Source organism: Saimiri boliviensis, chromosome 11 (assembly GCF_048565385.1).
Source record: "Saimiri boliviensis isolate mSaiBol1 chromosome 11, mSaiBol1.pri, whole genome shotgun sequence".
NCBI lineage: Eukaryota > Metazoa > Chordata > Mammalia > Primates > Cebidae > Saimiri > Saimiri boliviensis.
The window spans coordinates 76790507-76810133 of NC_133459.1; the positions used below are offsets into that span (position 1 = coordinate 76790507).

General features: G+C 34.0%; 1 long non-coding RNA gene across 1 annotated transcript in view; it reads right to left on the minus strand.

The window, feature by feature from the left end:
* The window catches only part of LOC141580407 (uncharacterized), a 190873-nt gene that overhangs the window by 27160 nt on the left and 144086 nt on the right, over nucleotides 1-19627 (minus strand). The window contains exon 3 of the long non-coding RNA XR_012512615.1: nucleotides 5970-6086. This is a non-coding gene — a long non-coding RNA (uncharacterized LOC141580407). The remainder of the gene's footprint in view (nucleotides 1-5969; nucleotides 6087-19627) is intronic.

The following is a 19627-nucleotide window of genomic DNA, read 5'->3' on the forward strand; positions in this document are numbered from 1 at the left end:
CCACTCCTCTCAATATAGTATTGGACGTTCTAGCCAGAGCCATCAGGCAAGAAAAAGAAAGAAATGGCACTCAATTAGGAAAGGAGGAAGTCAAATTGTCTCTATTTGCAGATGACATGATTGTGTATTTGAAGACCCCATCGTCTCAGCCCAAAATCTCCTGAAACTGATAAGCAAATTCAGCAAAGTCTCAGGATACAAAATCAATGTGCAGAGATCACAAGTATTTCTATACACCAATAATAGACAGAGAGCCAAATTAAAAGTGAACTCCCATTTATAATTGCTACAAAGAGAATAAAATACCTAGAAATACAACTAACAAAGGATATAAAGGACCTCTTCAAGGAGAACTACAAACCACTGCTCAATGAAAAAAGAGAGGACCAAATGGATGGAAAAATATTCCATGCCCATGGTTGGGAAGAATCAACATTGTGAAAAAGGCCACACTGCCCAAAGTAATTTATAGACTTAATGCTATTCCCATCAAGCTACCAATGACCTTCTTCACAGAACTGGAAAAAAACACTTCAAACTTGATATGGAACCAAAGGAGAGCCCACAGAGCCAAGCTAATTCTAAGCGAAAAGAACAAAGCTGGAGGCATCATGCTGCCTGACTTCTAACTATACTACAAGGCTACAGTAATCAAAACAGCATGGTCCTGGTACCAAAATAGAGATATAGACCAATGGAACAGAACATAGGCCTCAGAAGCAACACCACACATCTACAATCATCTGATCTTTGACAAACCTGAGAAAAAAAGCAATGGAGAAAGGATTCCCTGTCTAATAAATGGTGTTGGGAAAACTGGCTAGCAATGTGCAGAAAGCAGAAACCCCTTCCTGACACCATATTCTAAAACTAACTCCAGATGGATTAAATATCTAAACATAAGACCTAACACCATAAAAACCCTAGAAGAAAGCCTAGGCAGAACCATTCAGGACATAGGCATAGGCAAGGACTTCATGGTTAAAACACCAAAAACAATGGCAACAAAAGCCAAAAATAGACAAATAGGATCTAATTAAACTCCAGAGCTTCTGCACAGCAAACGAAGCAATCATGAGAGCAAATTGGCAACCAACAGAATGGGAAAAAGTTTTTGCAATCTACCCATCTGTCAAAGGGCTAATATCCAGAATCTACAAAGAACTAAAACAGATTTACAAGAAAAAAACAAATACAGTCAAAAGCAGGCAAAGGATATGAACAGACACTTTACAAAAGAAGACAGATATGGGCCAAGAAACATGAAAAAATGCTCATCGTCACTGGTCATTAGGGAAATGCAAATCAAAACCACATTGAGATACTATCTCAAACCAGTTAGAATGATGATCTTTAAAAATCTGGAGACAACAGATGCTGGAGAGGCTGTGGAGAAATAGGAACCCTTTTACACCATTAGTGGGAGTGCAAATTAATGCAACCATTGTGGAAGACAGTGTGGCGATTCCTCAAGGACCTAGAAATAACCATTTGACTCAGCAATCCCATTACTGAGTATATATCCAAAGAATTATAAATTGTTCTATTATAAAGACACATGCACACATATCTTCATTCTGGCACTGTTTATAATGCCAAAGCCCTGGAATCAACCCAAATGCCCACTGATGATAGACTGGACAAGAAAAACGTGGTACATATACACCATGGAATACTATGCAGCCGTAAAAAATGGTGAGTTTGTGTCCTTTGTAGGAACACGGATGAATCTGGAAACCATCATTCTCAGCAAACTGACACGAACAGAAAACCAAACACCACATGTCTCATTCACAGGCGAGTGTTGAACAATGAGAACACATGGACACAAGCAGAGGAGCATCACACACTGGGTTCTGTTTGGAGGATTAGGGGAGGACAGTAGGGGGTGGGGAGGTTGGGGAGTGATAACACGTGGAGAAATGCCAGATATAGGTGATGGGAGGATGAAGATAGCAAACCACCTTGCCATGAATGTACCTATGCAACAATCCTGCATGATCAGCACATGTACCCCAGAACCTAAAGTACAATTTAAAAAAAAAAGCAAACAAAGTGCTTTATTTGTTTGAGTGTAATTACATTTTCCTTCCTACAAAATATGTTTTTCCCACTTTTTCCCATAAATAATGTTAAAGTATTTTAGTTAACTTTCTAATCGGATAGTTACATTTTACATATCTTAATTAATGACTGAAGACTTAAAATTTGGACATAGTCTTTAAGAAGAGATGCATTAAGATAATTCTAAGATATATCCAAACTCTTAGACTTCTAAGATGTTTCCAAATACTTAGAAGTCTAAGAGTTTTCAACTAAACCAAGAATTATACTCTGAAAATACTATACCTGGCATTGCACACTTTTCTCGCAATGCTGACATATATTTCTTTTAGAGATGTTGGTGTATGTTTTACTAACATACACTATGTTAGGGGAAAAGTCAACAGCTACATTAGTAATACTATACTCACATAGATGTTCCATTTTGTATACTACTTTGCTATTTGTAGCATAGAATTAAAACTACATTATCCATAGTAAGGAAAGACATAACACAATATTTTAAAACAAATAACAACTGAAGAAACTCTGCAAAACTTTTGCTACACAATGATTGAAATTTAATGTCAACATTGTTACTGTTGATTAACTTTGAATCCTTAATTAAACTACATGTTGTTTCTAAAATGTTTTTAATGTGCAAAAGTCTACAGGTAAAAATTCATTATTACTTCATCTTAGATTACTTTACTAGATTTCAAATATGCTCTATTTTATGTAGTGTTGATATTTTTTCAAACATGAACTAGATATCCATCTGCTATTGCAAAATGATGATCTACCAACATAGTACTCAATATTAGCCTATTTTATATTACCATATCTTTAGTTGTATGAGCTTCTATTTTAGGTGGCTGATCAAAATTAATGTGGTTCCTCTACCCAATGGCATTTATTTTGGTTATAAGATTAGAAATGTAAATTTGCAATAAAAGAAGAAAATACAAAGCTGGTTTTAATGAATATTTTACACATGACTAATTAACAGAATCCCCGACAGGAATTTGGAAGTAATAAGAAATTGACTGAAGATAAATTAAAAATTAATAAAGGAGTCTCCAAACCATTTTGTTTATGAACATTTAACAGTTGCTTTCTTAGTTATAAATATTTCACGCTGTTTTGTTATTCAGTATGTATTATTCTTGTAGTGTTCATAATTTTGGAGGTGATTAGACAAAAAGAGAGTAACACACAAAACAAAATGTCTTTAAAATGTTAAAAACCCACCTTGGGAAAACTTGCTAATGTAAAAATAACGGCTTAATATTCATGCTTTTTGTCTAAAGATATATGCAAAACAGATTCTTATGTCCATATAAGGATCAAAAGCCCTTAAAAGGAGCAAAAGAAAACTCAGCAGCTTCATTTCCATGAACAATGTAAAAGCTTTTAGAGAAGGCTTCTGAGCAGAAGATAATGCTGGTCTTTGTTAAACATTTTGAAACTTAGTTTAAATTATATAAATTCACTCTTGCAAGTAACTTGGTGAGAATATCATCCCAGAAGTGTACTCTCAAACCATCTTTCTTCAAGTATATTATGTCTTAATTTATTCAGGTACCTGAATATTTATAGGCAATTTCCCTTAATGTTTGCAAACTAAAGGCATAAGTTGAAGAACTTTAGCTGCAATATGTCAAAAAAAATTTTTTTTAAGCAAGTTCAATTTCTTCCCAAATTTAAAATGGAAGAACCAATTTGAATGACATTTATTTTCTGTACCTACTATGTCTAAATAAAAACAACACCGAATGACTTTCAGTTGTACTCTGTACATAATAAGTAAAATACATTTGGTAAATGTGCTATATACGAATAATTTAAAATGTAATTTTCAAATACATAGAAAGTATTAATTTTATTCATAAAGATATATGTTTTGAATATTTGAATTAACATCTACAAATAATAAGTTACAAATAATTAGTGAAAGAAGCAGCTCTTAAAGTTACCTTAAGAATATACCATACATTTCTTGTAATATTAAAATCTCTTAGTATTTAAAACTCAGTAGAAGTTTCAGAAATGTCTCATAGGGAAATAATAAACATAAGAGTGGTCCAATACTGAAAGAATTTCAAAAGAAAATGAAAGTTAGATTCTCAAAGTTGGATATATCAATATTCTTTAATCTTCTCTCAAATCTGAAATGCTGTAATAAGAAACTTTTAATGTTCTTTAAATATTATATATCTTTTAACAAGAAAGAAATATTTCCCACGTAACCTACAAATGTTAGAACCAAATTTAATTGTACATGTTCTGATGCAAACTGTTCTCATTACTATTTCAGTTCTACTATCAATCTAGCTGCAAGATAAATATTCCACTGTTCTTCAACAGATCCTCTACAGCATAAAAAGAGCACACTATATATTGGTGTTAAGAATCAGAATCACTAATGCCTCATGAATTTCTTACTCTAATTTGGGTTTTCTATAGTACAGTGAAGTTTTTTTCCTAACGATAAAGAAGCAAAAAGACTTAAGTCAGCATGGCATTGTAATTCATTCATAGAATGCAGTGATAGACTGCATTCTATTAGAAGAAAGGAAATGAAAATATTCCAGAACAGAAAAGAAAAACCAAGAGAAAGAGAGAAAGTGATATCAGAGAGGGAGGAGAAGAGGAAGGGACTGGAGCCTTCAGCTAACAGTAGTTAGATGTTATGTGTTACATGCAAAGCACATTGGAAATGAATTCTCTAAGACTACATAATAATTCTTTGGTTATTCTTTCCTATCCTTTAGCCAGAGCAGAATGCAGCATTAGGGGACATTGTGCTCTCCCTGGTTTTCATTTCCTCTACCTCCACCCTTCTCCTCCTCCTCCCCTTCCTCCTCCCTCTTTTTCTTTCATTCTCTCTCCCTCCCTCTCTTTTCTCTCCCTTATTCTCCTTTCCTATTCTCTTGCATATTCTGAGAAATATAATGTGCCAATAAAACTCTAGAAAAATTTGTATTTTTGGAGCTAGCAAGTGATAATTATAGACTCTGTATTCTTAATAATATTGTCATTATAAATTCTTCTCAGCCTTTAAACAAATGCAAAGACATTTTATTGTATTTTTGCTTTCGTCATTTGCAAGAAAAAATCTTCTTTTTCTATCAGCAAAATATTAATAAAATTTTTATCACCACCAAGTAAAATTTATCTTCAAGAATCTAAATGGCTGCAATGAGACATTTGATACCAAACTTGAGTTGAGATATTCATTTTGACTTTTAAAAGTAAAGACATAATAATATCCTTATCTACTAATTTACCTACCTGATAGCTATACTATCAGGCATTCTTATTTCATTAGTTATGGGGACGTTTTCAATATTGAAATAAACTACTTAGTATTCATTAATAGGTACACAATGTAACCTAAAGTAAAAAACTCAGATCTCTGCACTGCAACTTTAGTTTTGATTGCTATCATTTCCATCTTATTCTGTCCTTGGTAATTCTTACAGCTAAGTGGGTGAGTAGAGCACACAAAGTTACAGATTTACCTGGTGGTTTTTTTTTTTTTTTTTGAGATAGAGTCTTACTCTGTCACCAGGCCGGAGTGCAGTGGCCGGATCTAGGCTCACTGCAATCTCTACTTCCTGGGTTCAAGCGATTCCCCTGCCTCAGCCTCCCAAGTAGCTGAGACTTTAAGCACACACCACCACATCCAGCTAATTTTTTGTATCTTAGTAGAGATGGGGTTTCACCATGTTGGCTAGGGTGGTGTTGATCTCCTGACCTGTGTGATCCACCTGCCTGGGCCTCCCAAAGTGCTGGGGCTTGCAGGCCTGAGCCACTGCACCTGGCCCTGGTCTTCCAAGCAGATAACAAACAAGCAAATACATATATTCAATTAAAATCAAATTTATTTTAAAACATAAAGGTAACTCTGATTCTGCACTAACCTGAGGTCTATTGAATACTTCGTAGCTGTAAACTCTTCAATCTTTTATGTCTTCCAGGGAATCAGTATAACAGTGGGCAAGTTGTTTCATTTGGGGTATTTCAGGACACTCTATTATCTGAAAAAATTAATGAATCTATTCAGTTGCTCATCTATTAGGCACACTAGTAAAATAAATAGTGGTCTAAATACAAGCTTAGGAGTCAGGCAACTTGGAGTGTAATTTTAACACCTTTTTAAGCCAATTTTAGTATTCTCAGTAATGCAGTAAAGTGATATTTTTCAGTCCCTCAATTCTCTCACTGGGAAAGAAATTGCTGGATAACTTAAAATGTGTCAATAATTATTACTTAATAATGGGAATATAATAATAATTGCATCCATTTTTAAATAATTTTCCTTCAAGGAAACGACCAGAGAATTCCCTGTGAACTAATGGAAATTACTCTGTCTTTATTCTGTTGAAATTTTCTTTCCAAGTAATGAGAATCAGTAAATGGCATTGGGTGCTCGATCCAAGCCTCAGGCAAACTGAAAAACAGGCAAACAACCAACAGATTTCCTTTGCATTCAAAAATAAAAAAAAGGTTAGAGAATTGAAAATTAACCATTTCATAGACACCCTACTCTCAGAAAGGATGAAATTTAATGTTAGGTGTTAAATACAGAAACTTTCTCATTCTACCTAATGTGATAATATTCTAAAAGTGCTACTAACATCCGCAGTTATACTTGTTTAACATAGCATCTTTCTGAAAGTAGTTGAACAATAAGCAACATTTGAGAAAACCACCACACAAATTCTATCCACAGTGAAGGAACTCATATATAGTCTTGGCCCTCTGAAAGCAACCAAAAATGAAACCAAACAATCATATACAACATACACCACAGTCATACCCTCAAGAGAAAAAGAATGAAAAATTTAACAGTCTTGTACAAATGATAACAAATTCAAAAAAAGAAGCAACAGCTGTTTCACATAAGAAGGAATCAGTGCCAGATCTCTGGCTGTAAGCGTTATGATAGCTTCAAAGGATCACAGTAACTCTCTAGCAATAGATTCTAACCAGAATGAAAATTCTAAAATAATAGACAAAGAATTCAAAATATGGGTTGCCAGGAAACTCAATGAGAAAGAAGAGAAAGTTGAAAACCAACACACCCAAACTATAAAAATGATTCAGGATATGAGAGATGAGATGGCTACATACCTAACATAACTCTGGAAATTAAAAATTCTCTGAAAGAATTGCAAAACACAATAGAACGTTTTAAAAATAGACTAGAACAACTAGAAGAAAAAAATTCAGAGCTTGAAAATTGGTCTTTTAAATTAACTCAGTCAGACAAAAAAAAAGTTTTTTGTAAGAACAAAGCCTTTGAGAAATATAGGATTATGTAAAGCAACCAAATCTATGATTTACAGGCATTCCTGAGAGATAAGAAAAAAAATAGCAAGACATATATGAGAGAGTAATTTTGGATTTTTTTTTTTTAACCTGGCTACAGAGGTAAAAATCCAGATACAGGAAATTTAGAGAACACCTGCCAGATACTACATAAGATGAATGTCACCAAAGCATATTCATAGTCACCAAGCTACCCAAGGTCAATGTTAAGGAAAAGATCTTAAAGACAGCTAGAGAAGGTCAAATCTCCTGTAAAGGAAATTTGGTCAGAGTAACAGCAGACTTCTCAGCAGAAACTTTACAAGTCAGTGTATATGCTGCTAAACAGAGCTTTGTAAATAAAGGAGAAACAGCCTTTCCCAGACAACTAGAGGACAGATGCTAGAAAAGTTTGTCCACTAGACTGAACCCATAAAAAATGCTCAAAGGAGTTCTAAACATGAAAACAAAATGATAATACTTGCTACCATAAAAGAACATGTAAGTACAAATTTACAGATCCCATAAAGCAATTAAATGTTATACTACAATGTAACTATCAAAAACATGACACAAACAAAACCTTATGTATAACATATAAATACTAATTTTGAGCATACATGACCTAAATTCTCTACTTAAAAGGTATATAGATTGGCAAATTGGATTTAGAAAATGAGACTGAACCATCTGCTGCCTTTAGGAGATGCACCTAACATGTACTGACAGCCAGAGGTTCAAAGTAAAGGTGGGGAGAAGGATACATCATATAAATGAAAAACAAAAAAGAGCAGAGGTTGCAATTCTTGTAATAGATAAAACAGACTATAAACTCGCAACAATAAACGAAACAAAATGTGCGCACACACAGACACACATACCCACACACGGAAGGGTGTTGTATAAAGGGTTCACTTCAACAGGAAGATTAAACTAACCTAACTATACATTGTATACCTATCCAATACTGGAGCAGCTAGATTTATAAAGCAAATACTACTAGACCTAAGAACTTCAATTAACCCAATATTCTTTTACTATGAAAATATTTATAAAGCATGTACTATGCACCAGAGGGTTTTCTAGATTCTAGAGGTTCAGAAACACACAAGAGAGATAGGGCTTCTTAGCTTCTAGAGCTCATCTTTTAGTAAGACGACATTAAATACATAGACATATAAACAATAAAATAATTAACAAGGTAAGGGCTGCAAAGAAATACAACAAATGATATGTATGAATATTTGACAAATGCTGCTACAAGCCTTTTCATTATTCATTGTTTATTGCTACTAGAATATCGCTGTCGATGTGGCAAAAATTCTATTTTTAGGTGTTTCTTGTGAAATACGATGCAGTTCTGAATAATAAAATGTCAGAAGACTTGAAATTTCTGGGACCATTTCATTCCTTTCACAGGTATACCCGCTTCTTTGCTGTTTACTTCCTCCTGGCTGGAATGTGGAAATGATGTCTGATGCTGGGTAGCCACACTGATTATGTCAAAAAGACAGGACAAAGGCCTTGATTTAAGTTTACCAATTGCCTGCATACATCTTAGGTAAGAGAAAAATAAAGTTATAACTCATTTAAGCTATTCTTTCGTGAACATTTCAGACACATAGGAATCCTACTTTCTAGGATTTTTCTGCTCCAGAAAATGATGGTAGATGGCTAATATGCTGGATAGTTAATAAAGGCTTTACTGGTACTTTAACATGACAAGAAGTGACCATGAGCATAAAAAAATGCTATATGGAAAAAAGCATTCTAGACAGACAGAAGACCTTATATGAGACCATGCATCAGACATGTGCTTGATCAATGTGGCCAGATTGTCATGAATTATGGAGAAATTACCTGTGATTATAAATAGGTGGATAGAAGACACTGTCCAGTAAGTGTATCACTGGAGACTGGATTTTTGAAGGAGGTGGGTAAAGCAAAAATATGGAGAGGGATAATAAATGAGAAAAATAATGGTTATTTCTTTGGAGAAGTATTGCTTAGTGTGGATAACAAGACCAGAGACCAGATGAACTTAGCCTGCAGAACAACTTAGTTTCCTAGCCCTTACCACCTGCATATATAATACCTATAACCAATTACTCTACTACTAATGAATTAGTAATGTCTTTATTTTAATGTGAGTAGGCAGAAAGTATTTGACATATTTTCTTTCTTAAAACACAGAGTCAAATATATTATTCTCTATTTGAAAGTGGCCTATATACCAGAAATTTTATTTTCAAAAGGACATTATATTTATATTTATTTATGAATACAAACAAACCTAATATCTACAATCTGAAAATTAGATATCTGAAATTTCAAAAAAACATGAAAATCTAAATGAAAATAAAAAATCCACACATAAGTGAAACCCTATTGATATTGATTTGTTAATGATTGATGTAATATTATATTTAAGCTATTACACATTGTACTCATGTGACTATACTCTTATTGAACTGAGTCTGTATTCTTTAGATTCAAAGAAACATAAATCTATAGAAAAACAAACATTGCACACTGGAAACAATACAAATTTGATGTTAAGAAATTCTATATCTGCTGATGTGGAAGAAATAGCATGCTATTGCTGAGATAGTTCATGAATTTCCACAGTTAGCATGATCTTAATAAAATTTTGGAGCAATAAAACAAAATATAATCATTGATGATACGTACAATTTAAAACAACCAATCATTGTATATTTTCCGTTAACATTTGTGAAACTTCCAACTTTGTTGAATATCAAATCTTATAATTATTCCTTTACCATAATTATTAGTTGATGTTTAAGTTAAAATAAATGTTATTGCAAATTTAAATGCTATGTTATTGTTTTACTTTTATTATGAAAGCTACTCTTTTACCATTTCCTGAAGTAAAGCTTTACCACATGATTTATAACCTTTACCAAAGTGATTTATAAATGCAATTTGTTTTTAAATAAAAGTACAGTGGTACAATGATGGAAATTCTTTTAACTCAAAACTTTTAATTAAAACCTAAAATATGTATGTCATTGTTAAATAAATTAAAATTTCCAGAGCCTTAATAAGAAAAACTATTTGTTAAGGGGTCCCGAAGCAATTGTGCTTTTGAAGATAAGGGCTGAAACAACTTTGTTCTGGCATTTATTTTTACTCTACTTAGCATTTAAGTCCTGCATTCATGGAAATTTTCTCTATTCTTTGTGTAGGAAAGCACCATGGGTATATCTACCTGGAAGGGAGGACCTTTTGCAAAACCAAGGAGACTAAAAAGGGGTCAAATAAAAACGTGGAGAGTTGCCCCCAAAACCCTCCAAAAATATGACTTTTTTTTTTAAGAATCATAAGAGATTATCTTTGAGGGATTTCTGCACTAAACTGTAGTATAAGAGGAAAGATTTTGCATGGACCCATCAGGGGTGTAGTATAACCAGCAGTATTAATAGGGGTTTTATACGGTAATAACTTGCAAGGAGTGGATGAACAGCTGGGGAACAGTTTGATTCACAGATGCTTCCACGTTGGTAGAAGGCCTGTGGTGAAATTCATGGATGTTTTACAAATAACAAATCCATTGCCATTCCAGCTGTGCATCCTCAAGCTGCAGTTAATAGTAAAGGGTCCTTATGCCAAATGCCCCCAGAACTAAAACAAAATTGCTTGTATAACACACAGCCCTGAATAATAACTGGTTAATAATTCTTCATCTGTCAATATTTAAAGCCAAGGTTTTTATTTATCATCACAGTGAACGAGTAAAGTACATGAGATGCAAACAGGAACCCTTCATTACACTTACATGTCTGCCTTACCGTTCTTAGTTATCAGGTTTGGTTCTGAATGTTTACATACGCGTAGATCCCCACTAATCTTGAGACTCATTCCTTTGGCAATTTGTTAAGGCTTAGGGTCTCAGGATAGATTTTCTTCACTGTATAAAGCTGTGTGGAAATGTGAACTATGCCAGTTAAGTGAGTTCAGCAAGACATAATCAAGCAGTATGAAAGCTATTATAATGTTAAGGATCTGGTGGCAATTCTGAATTATTCATTAACCTTCACCCTTTTACCAGCTGATGTGTGGTGTTCTCTGAGTGTTACTTTTATTGCAAACTGGAAAACTGTTCTAAAATACAAGTTTTGCTTTTGAAAAAAAAAATCCTTTCCCCATATATATGCTAAATTAAAAAATACTTAGTGCATAATATAAAATTTAAAGGTATTTCATTTTTATTTGTCATTAAGAAATTTTGGATGATTTATTCCATATAAAACAATAAAAAGGGAGGAGTTGGGGATTTGGGCAGTTTGAGTAGAATCAGTGACTTGTAAAGCAAAAGTCATCTGCAAAAATACTGTTAATGTTAAAAGTCTTGTAAACCATGCTAATGTTTGTGTTCATTCTCATAAATAATATCAAAATGTGACAAAATTATATAAGTGATGATAGTTTTTAAAGGTAACAAATAATTTTAAGATCATATTCTATTGTTTTCTACAATTGAACTGCAGAAAATTTATTTCTTTTTGAAACATTTATTACTTTGGCTTTACCCATGTACTCACAGGTGCATTAATCAATGGATACTATTACTTGTATCCAGGAAGGCAATTTAATCATTTAAGGGTGACTTACTTTACTTGGGGTTAATTTGTAGGCAGCTCTAGAGCTCTGGGGTTTTAAGAAGTTAGTGAAGGTAACAAAATGAAAACTAACAGCTTTCACCCTGTATGGCTATATTACATGGCAGAAATTGTACAAAGCACAAATAAAAGGCCACTGCAATCCCTAAGATTGACTTGGCTTGAGGAGTGTCATTGTGCTTTGGGTGTCATTGTCACCACTGGAGGCTATTTTTGTGTAAACTGATTACAGGAAGTCTGTAAATCCAAAACAGATGAGTAAAATAATCTTCCTGGAAGCAATTGTTTATGATTGCCTATGTCTAGAAAATAATGATGCACTGTCATTTTAAAATGCAAGTGCTTTGCAGACTCCAAAATATGTATGTATGTGCACGTGCATATATACATATATATATATGTACACACATATGCACACAAAAAAATTAAAAAATTGTATCTCACTTCCACTCTGTGAAGTAAATGGTTCACTTTCCATTATTTCCATTTTACAGTTGAGGATATTGTGGTCCAGAAGAGTTACATGGCTATTAAGTGGTGAGGTTAGTTAGCTCTAGCCAAATCACAGATGGACCCACTAGAGTTCCTTGTACCTTCTCAGGCATAGAAATGGGAAGCCTAACATAGAGGCAAAGACTGTACTACTGTACTGCAGAAGACATAATAATAGGGAAGGGTTAAAAAGGACAAGCTTTGGTGGCTTACTGGGCAAGAGTGGGATTAAAAATGAAAATGATTCAGAATTTTAAGTCAATGACACTGATAATAAGAATGTACAATTTTTTAAAGTTAACTTTTACTTTGAGATGAATTCAGACTTACGAAAGAGTTGTAACAATAGTATAGAGTGTCCATATTCTCTTTACCTAGGTTGCACTAATTAACATCTTACATAACTATAGTGCAATTATCAAGACTAAGAAATCTATATTGTTGTAATACTATTAACTGAACTATAAATTTCACTCAGAAATGCAGATGAGATAATCAATTTCATTTATTTGAATAAGTAGCTTCTCATCTCCCATTTTATTTTTGTTTGCATTATAAAACACCAATGCTTACTAGACTCTAGATATGAGACATCAGTCTAGCCAAGATAGACTAATAGAGACCAGGTTTACTCTCCTGCCAGAAAGAATCAATGAAAAAAAAACCCAATAGTTTTCAAGACACTATACATCAAGAAATGGAGGGAGTTGAGCTGATCTTCCACCATAATTTTCCACTCACAAAAACTGATTTCAGTACTGCCAAATGCAACAGGTGTTATTTTCTTGGAAGACTCCATCATCTTCCTGAAAGATTGTATTATCTTCCTAGAAGACCCAGGTAGCAGAGCCATTCCACCACCACATAGGGTAAGTTGGGTTTGGTGGTCAGCTGAGCCTTCACAGCAATGAGACTTAATAAATAAGGTAGTTCAAGCATGGCTGGTCACCACTCGAATTCATTCCTCCCTCTTCTTGTCAGTGGGAGGATCAATCCTCACCCTACCTGGTATCAATAAAACTAAACGAAGAGGTAAAAGTAAGTGCTGGTATACACATTTTAGTTTATTCCACCTCTAACTTCACTGACATCCAGTTGAGAACGGAATATCCATATCCACTAGGCAAAAATGAGAATAAAGTGGTTGGAAGTCAGGTTAGCTAAAATGCTGTTTCTGAATATAACTCCGTAACCCCCCAGCATGGCTTGCAGGTTTAATGGGTTGCTGAGCATCCATCCAGGAGGTAGAAAGTAGTGGTGGAGACAAGTCTAGTTAACACTCTGTTTCCACCAGGTCCTTTTCTGGGTGCAGTGGGACCAAATGGACAACTAAACTTCTGCCTTCCCTGGGTTGGCAGCAAAAAGCCAATATGCATTTGAGTTCTTCATTTCCATCTTCTGCAAAGCAACAGAGCCCTTGGGGAGCTGATCTTAATCCTCCACTCAGCAGTGAGTTGTTGTGAGTAGATGCCATACTTTTAAAGGGAAAGTATCAGCAGGTCAAGAGGGAAGCTAACTGCCATCCCCAGCTGTCTTCAGTGGAGCAGCATGAGTCAGTACCTCGTGATTGCAGGAAAGTGTCTACACGGTATAGTAGAAAGCTGAATACACACACACAAATGTCCTTAGAGTTACAGCTAAACAGAAGACTTTCTAAAAAATGGTTAAATAGGATCAAGAGTGACATTTTATAATATCATATAGGTTCAGAGTGCAATTTAAAAATCATTTCTCGTTCTAGGAACCAGAAAAATGACAGTGTGAGAAAATGTAATCAACAGATGCAAACATCGAGATGAATCATGTCGATATTACCTGACAAGAATTTTGAAACAGCTTCAATAAGCAATTACAAATTCTTTTTAAACAAGTGAAAAAAATAAAAATCTGCAAATAGATAAGAGTTAGAGAGAACTAGATGTAAATTATAGAACTAAAAGATCTAATAACTGAAAACATATTAAAGAATGGGCTTAATATTAAAATGGAGATAAAAGGAGATAAAATCAATGAACTTGAGGACAGAGCAAGAGAATTTACACAATGTGAAAAACAAAAAAAGTGCTTAAAATGATCTGTTGGACAATCCCAAATGGCTAAATTTATATCACTGCAGTCACAAAAGGAGAGAAGAGTACTCAAAGCATTTGAAAAGTATTTTAAGCAATAATGGCTGAAAACTTCCCAAGTTTGCATAGAGACAAAAACCTGCAGTTTCAGAAAGCTGAGCCAATCCAAATAAGATAAACAAACACATCCATGTAAGTACACATCATAGTTAAATTCCTGAAAACCAGGAGAAAAAAAAAAAGCATTTATTGAAAGCAGCCATAGAGAAACAACACAGTAATTATGTACTAACATCGATTTGAATTACAGCAGATTTCTCCTCTGAGATCATGAAGACCAAAAGGAAGTAACACATTTTTTTTAAACACTGAGAGAAGTGAACAACAACAGATTTTATATCCAGCAAAAATATCCTTCAGAATTAAAGAAAATAAATACATTCTCAGATAAAGAAAAATTAACAGAATCCATTGCTAGCAAAGTTATCCTTAACAAATGGCTAAAGGAAGTTCTCTAAGCAGAAAACAAGCAAAATTAGAAGAAACTTCTAAAAGGGAAAAATAATATCAGAATTCATAAAAATAAGGGAAAATAGATAATCTTCCTTTTCATGAGTTTCTTGAATCATAATTGATGGTTGAAGCAAAAATTACAATACCATTTGATGTGATGCCCTATGTATGTAGAAGAAATACTTAAGACAACTTTTTATTTCAAAAGTGGAGAGGGTAAAGAAACCCAAATGGATCTAAGATTTCTATACCTCACTCACTCAAAATTCCTTAACATTGATAAATAATAGAGTACAACAAATTATGTTTTCATATTGTAATACCTAATGAAACCACTAAGGAAACTACCAATAAAATGACATACTCTGATGCACTATAAGTAAAACAAGATATAATCCTAGAAAATGTTCATACTGCCCACAGCAGTCTAAGAAAAAAGAAACAGAAGAACAGGAAACAAAAGGAGCATGCAGAAAACAATAGATTCTTGGTAGATGTGATTTTTAAAAGCCAACAGAAGAGATCCTGTGGTGATGGAATTGTTTTTCATCTTGACTGTATCAGTGTCACTATTCTGATTGTGATATTATTCTATCATTTTTCAAGATGTTACCACTGAGGAAAAATGGGCAAAGGGCACATGGGATCTTTATGATTTATTATAGTTGCATCCTGAATTCTGAATTTGTAGTTATTTGAAAGTAAAAAGTTAAATTAATTATGCACAACTACAGTGAGATGCTACTACGTTCCTATTAGATTGTTTAAAATGAAAAAGACTGATCATACTAACTGCTGGAAATGATTTGGAGTAACTGGAATTCTTATACTGCTGATGAATGTAAAATATGCACCACTTTGGAAGCAGTATGTTCATTTTCTAAAAATATTTACCCATACACCTGCCACATGACGTAGCCATTCCATACCTAGATGTTTGTCAAGATGTCAAAGCACATATCCATATGAACATTTGTTTCGAGAATGTTCATAGAATCTTTGTAACATCCAGAAACTCAGTACGATCTAGATATTTTTCAATAGGTGAAATGATAAACAAATTATGGAATATTCATGCAATGGAATACTGCTCAGCACTAAAAGATAATGAACTATAGATTAACACAATTATATAAATTGGTCTCAAAATGATTAAACTGAGCGAATGAATATAGATAACAAAGAGTACATATTGTGTGATTCCATTTATACAAAACTTCACAAAATGCAACATAATCTCTAGTGACAAAAATAGCTTTGTGGTTGCTCAGGAGACTGTGGGGTAAGAAAGAAGATAAGAAGGAGGGATTATCCAGGACCACTAAAAATCCCTGGGAGTGATGATATTGGTGGATACGTTCACTATCTTGATTGTGGTGATGGTTTCTCAGGGATACATTTATGTAGTAATATGTTAGATTATAACTTTAAGCATGTTCAGTTTAATATTTGTTTCAAATTTACCTCAATAAGACCATTTAAAGCAAAAACACACCTGTAAACCTCTTATTTTTGGTTATTTATGAAAGGCAAATAGATGACATGCTATCATCTTCATTGTACAGATTAGGAAATTGGATTACTGTGTTATTCAAGGTAAAATTACATATCAACATTTCAAAGTCCACAAAGGGTAATCCCCATTTAGGAAACCGGAACTCCTCTTCTTTCTCTCCTGTCCACAACCTTCACACTCTGTGAGCAAGTCAATATATCTATTACATTTTTTTTAAAGACATTAATTTTTCACTGTTACCATGTGTTTTGCTAAGTACTGGGTAGAATACATTTAAAAACATGCTCTGGACATTTGAAATATTGTATCAAAATAAATATATGGCCTCAGTTTAAGAGCTACATTTTCTTTTCTGATAATTAACAATATTACATTACAATGGCTGAACATATAAAAGAATTGTTAAATATTTAGATATATTATAGTTTCACACATTTTGAGAGAAAATGCTTATATTTACTGAGAGTCTTTCACATGCTAGGTTTATGCTGGGAGCTTTATATATTTTATTTCATTTGATCAACATAGCAATCTGACTGTTATTTACTATGAAATTTGGAAAAATAGATTAGGAAATTCAGTCAAATTAATAAAGATAGATAGAGAATTTTTTTATTTTCAAAGGAGCTCTTAAAATCAGAATTTATCTATCCTGTCAATAGATTTCTGTCTTGTCAATAGTTTCCTGTGAATTCTTCATGTACATAGATAGTCCACGGCATAATATATACATTAGACAGCCAATTTAAATGGTATCTGTGTAATTTTTATAATGATATCTATGAATTTTCTTCATTTAAAAACATTTAATATCTATTCAAACCTATTGAATTACTTCTAAAGTAGAAAATAAAATAATAGGTTTAATAGTAAGTTTAATTACAGTGCTTATAAAGACATTGGAACGACAGAGGTTAAGCTAAAAAAAGTCAGATGTCTTCCTAACATATTTCAAACATTTAACTTTATAAATCATAAAATGATAGAGGACAAACAGAAAACCACGTAGGTTGCTGAAAGCATCTCTTTCTCTCTAATGCCATCGTTAACAAGGGGACTAGGACAGAAAATAAGAGACCAATTCCTTGAAACTATCACATGATTTCTGTGAAAGCGCGAGAGGTCAGGTTTGCTGTCTCCCACAGGCCACAGCTGCTTCTCTGGAGATTCCTTTAAGGTTCCCCTAATGCAGGAAAATGCTACTCACGTTGGAATATTGTCTTTGTTCTACCATTTAGAACTACAGGAAGCACCTCAACTCATTTTTGAAGCTTTTAAAGCTTTTATCCCCAAACCCCACAATTTAAAACTACAGAATAAAAAAAGAAAGAAAGAAAGAAATTAAAAACCTTGGGGAGCTGTGTATTTTTACAGTTCCCGTAGGCTTCATCATACCATCAGGAAGGTTTTATTACAAATGTTTCATTATGGAAGCAAAACAAAACCGCAGCTCTCGGTTGGTTCTTGTGGTGTCTGGATTTTCTCTCAAACTGAAATTGGAACAAGAATGAAATATCGAATGCCTTACAAAATGGCAGACAATGAAACATTGGATTCTTTCTAACCAATGTGTATTCTGAAATTTCTCTAACCAAATCTGATGTCTCCACCTTGGTATTAGTTGATGATACAAATACAATATGAAAATTATATATCTGACTATGGGGCATTGTGGAAAGGTCAAGCCCTGAAGAATGAAACAAGAGTAAGATTGAGTAAAAGAAAGTTTCCTAAAGGAATTGACAGGTGCTTCTTAAGAATTAATAGGTGTTACCTACATTCCCAGCAGAGGGAAATGTAACCCAAACAGAAGAATAAAAAAAGGCCCATGAAATTCAAGACATTGGTAAGATATTGGAGACATGCAGCAGAATTAGACATTGGAGAGAATGTGAGTTTGGGGGGAGGACATCAGAAAAAGTTTGAGACAATATTTTGAAGACATTGAAATATTAATAGTTCATTAAAGGACTTTCAGCAGAAAGTTAACTTGACCAGCTCTGTTTTTAGAGAAAAAAAGCAGGGGGATCTTTCTGAGGGGCACATTGGAGGCAAGAGACCAGACAAGTTCTGAAAATATTTTAAGATAGGGTGAACGTTTTAACTAAAATCATGCAGAGAGGGAGGAGGAAGAGTTTAAGGAGCAGAATGCATGTGACTTGGTGACGCTGGATCAACAGGGGCAGAGAAAGCAGCAGTGTAGAAGGATTTCCGAGGTGACTGAATAAAAAAGGAGACAGGCGATCATGGTGTAGACGAAGACAAATTCTGGAGAAGGTTTGGGGAGAGGACAAGGAGCCCATTTGTGGACATTTTGAGTATGATGCTTGCGTGCACATAAGAACATGTCTGGTTGGTACTTTTATCAGTCAGTTCTCCAGAGAAACAAAACCAAAAGAATATATAGAAAGACACATAGATGACAGTGTATGTATTAGAAGATTTGGCTTATGCAATTACAGAGGCTGAGAAGTCCCATAACAGAGTCGGGGGTACTGATAGTGTGGTTCATTCCAAATCCAAAAGCCTCACCACTAGGGAAGTGGATGCTGTAACTCAGTCTAAGGCAGCATGCCTGAGAAACCACGGGGGATGGCTGGTGTGAGTCTTGAAGTCCAAAGGACTGAAAGCTTAAAGTTCTGATGTCCAAGGTCAGGAAAAGTTCTAATGTCCAGCTCCAGGAAAGAAAGGGAGCAAATTCACCTTTCTTCTGCCTTTTTGCCCTATCCTGGACCCCAGCTAGTTGGATAGTCCTCGCCGACATTGAGGATAAATTTTCCCCACTCTGTCTTTGACTCACACACCAATCTCCCCTGAACATGTCCTCACAGACACACCTCAAAATAGTGCTTCACTAGTTATCTAGGTATTCCTTAATCCAGTCAAGTTGAACCTAAAATTGACCATCACAGTACTGAATACAGGGCATGGTATAATAGGAAATGGAATAAAGTGGTGAAAATAAGAAAAGTAAAATAAAACAGAGATACCCATGCCCATATGGATTTTTCCATCTATGGGAAAAGAGTAACAAT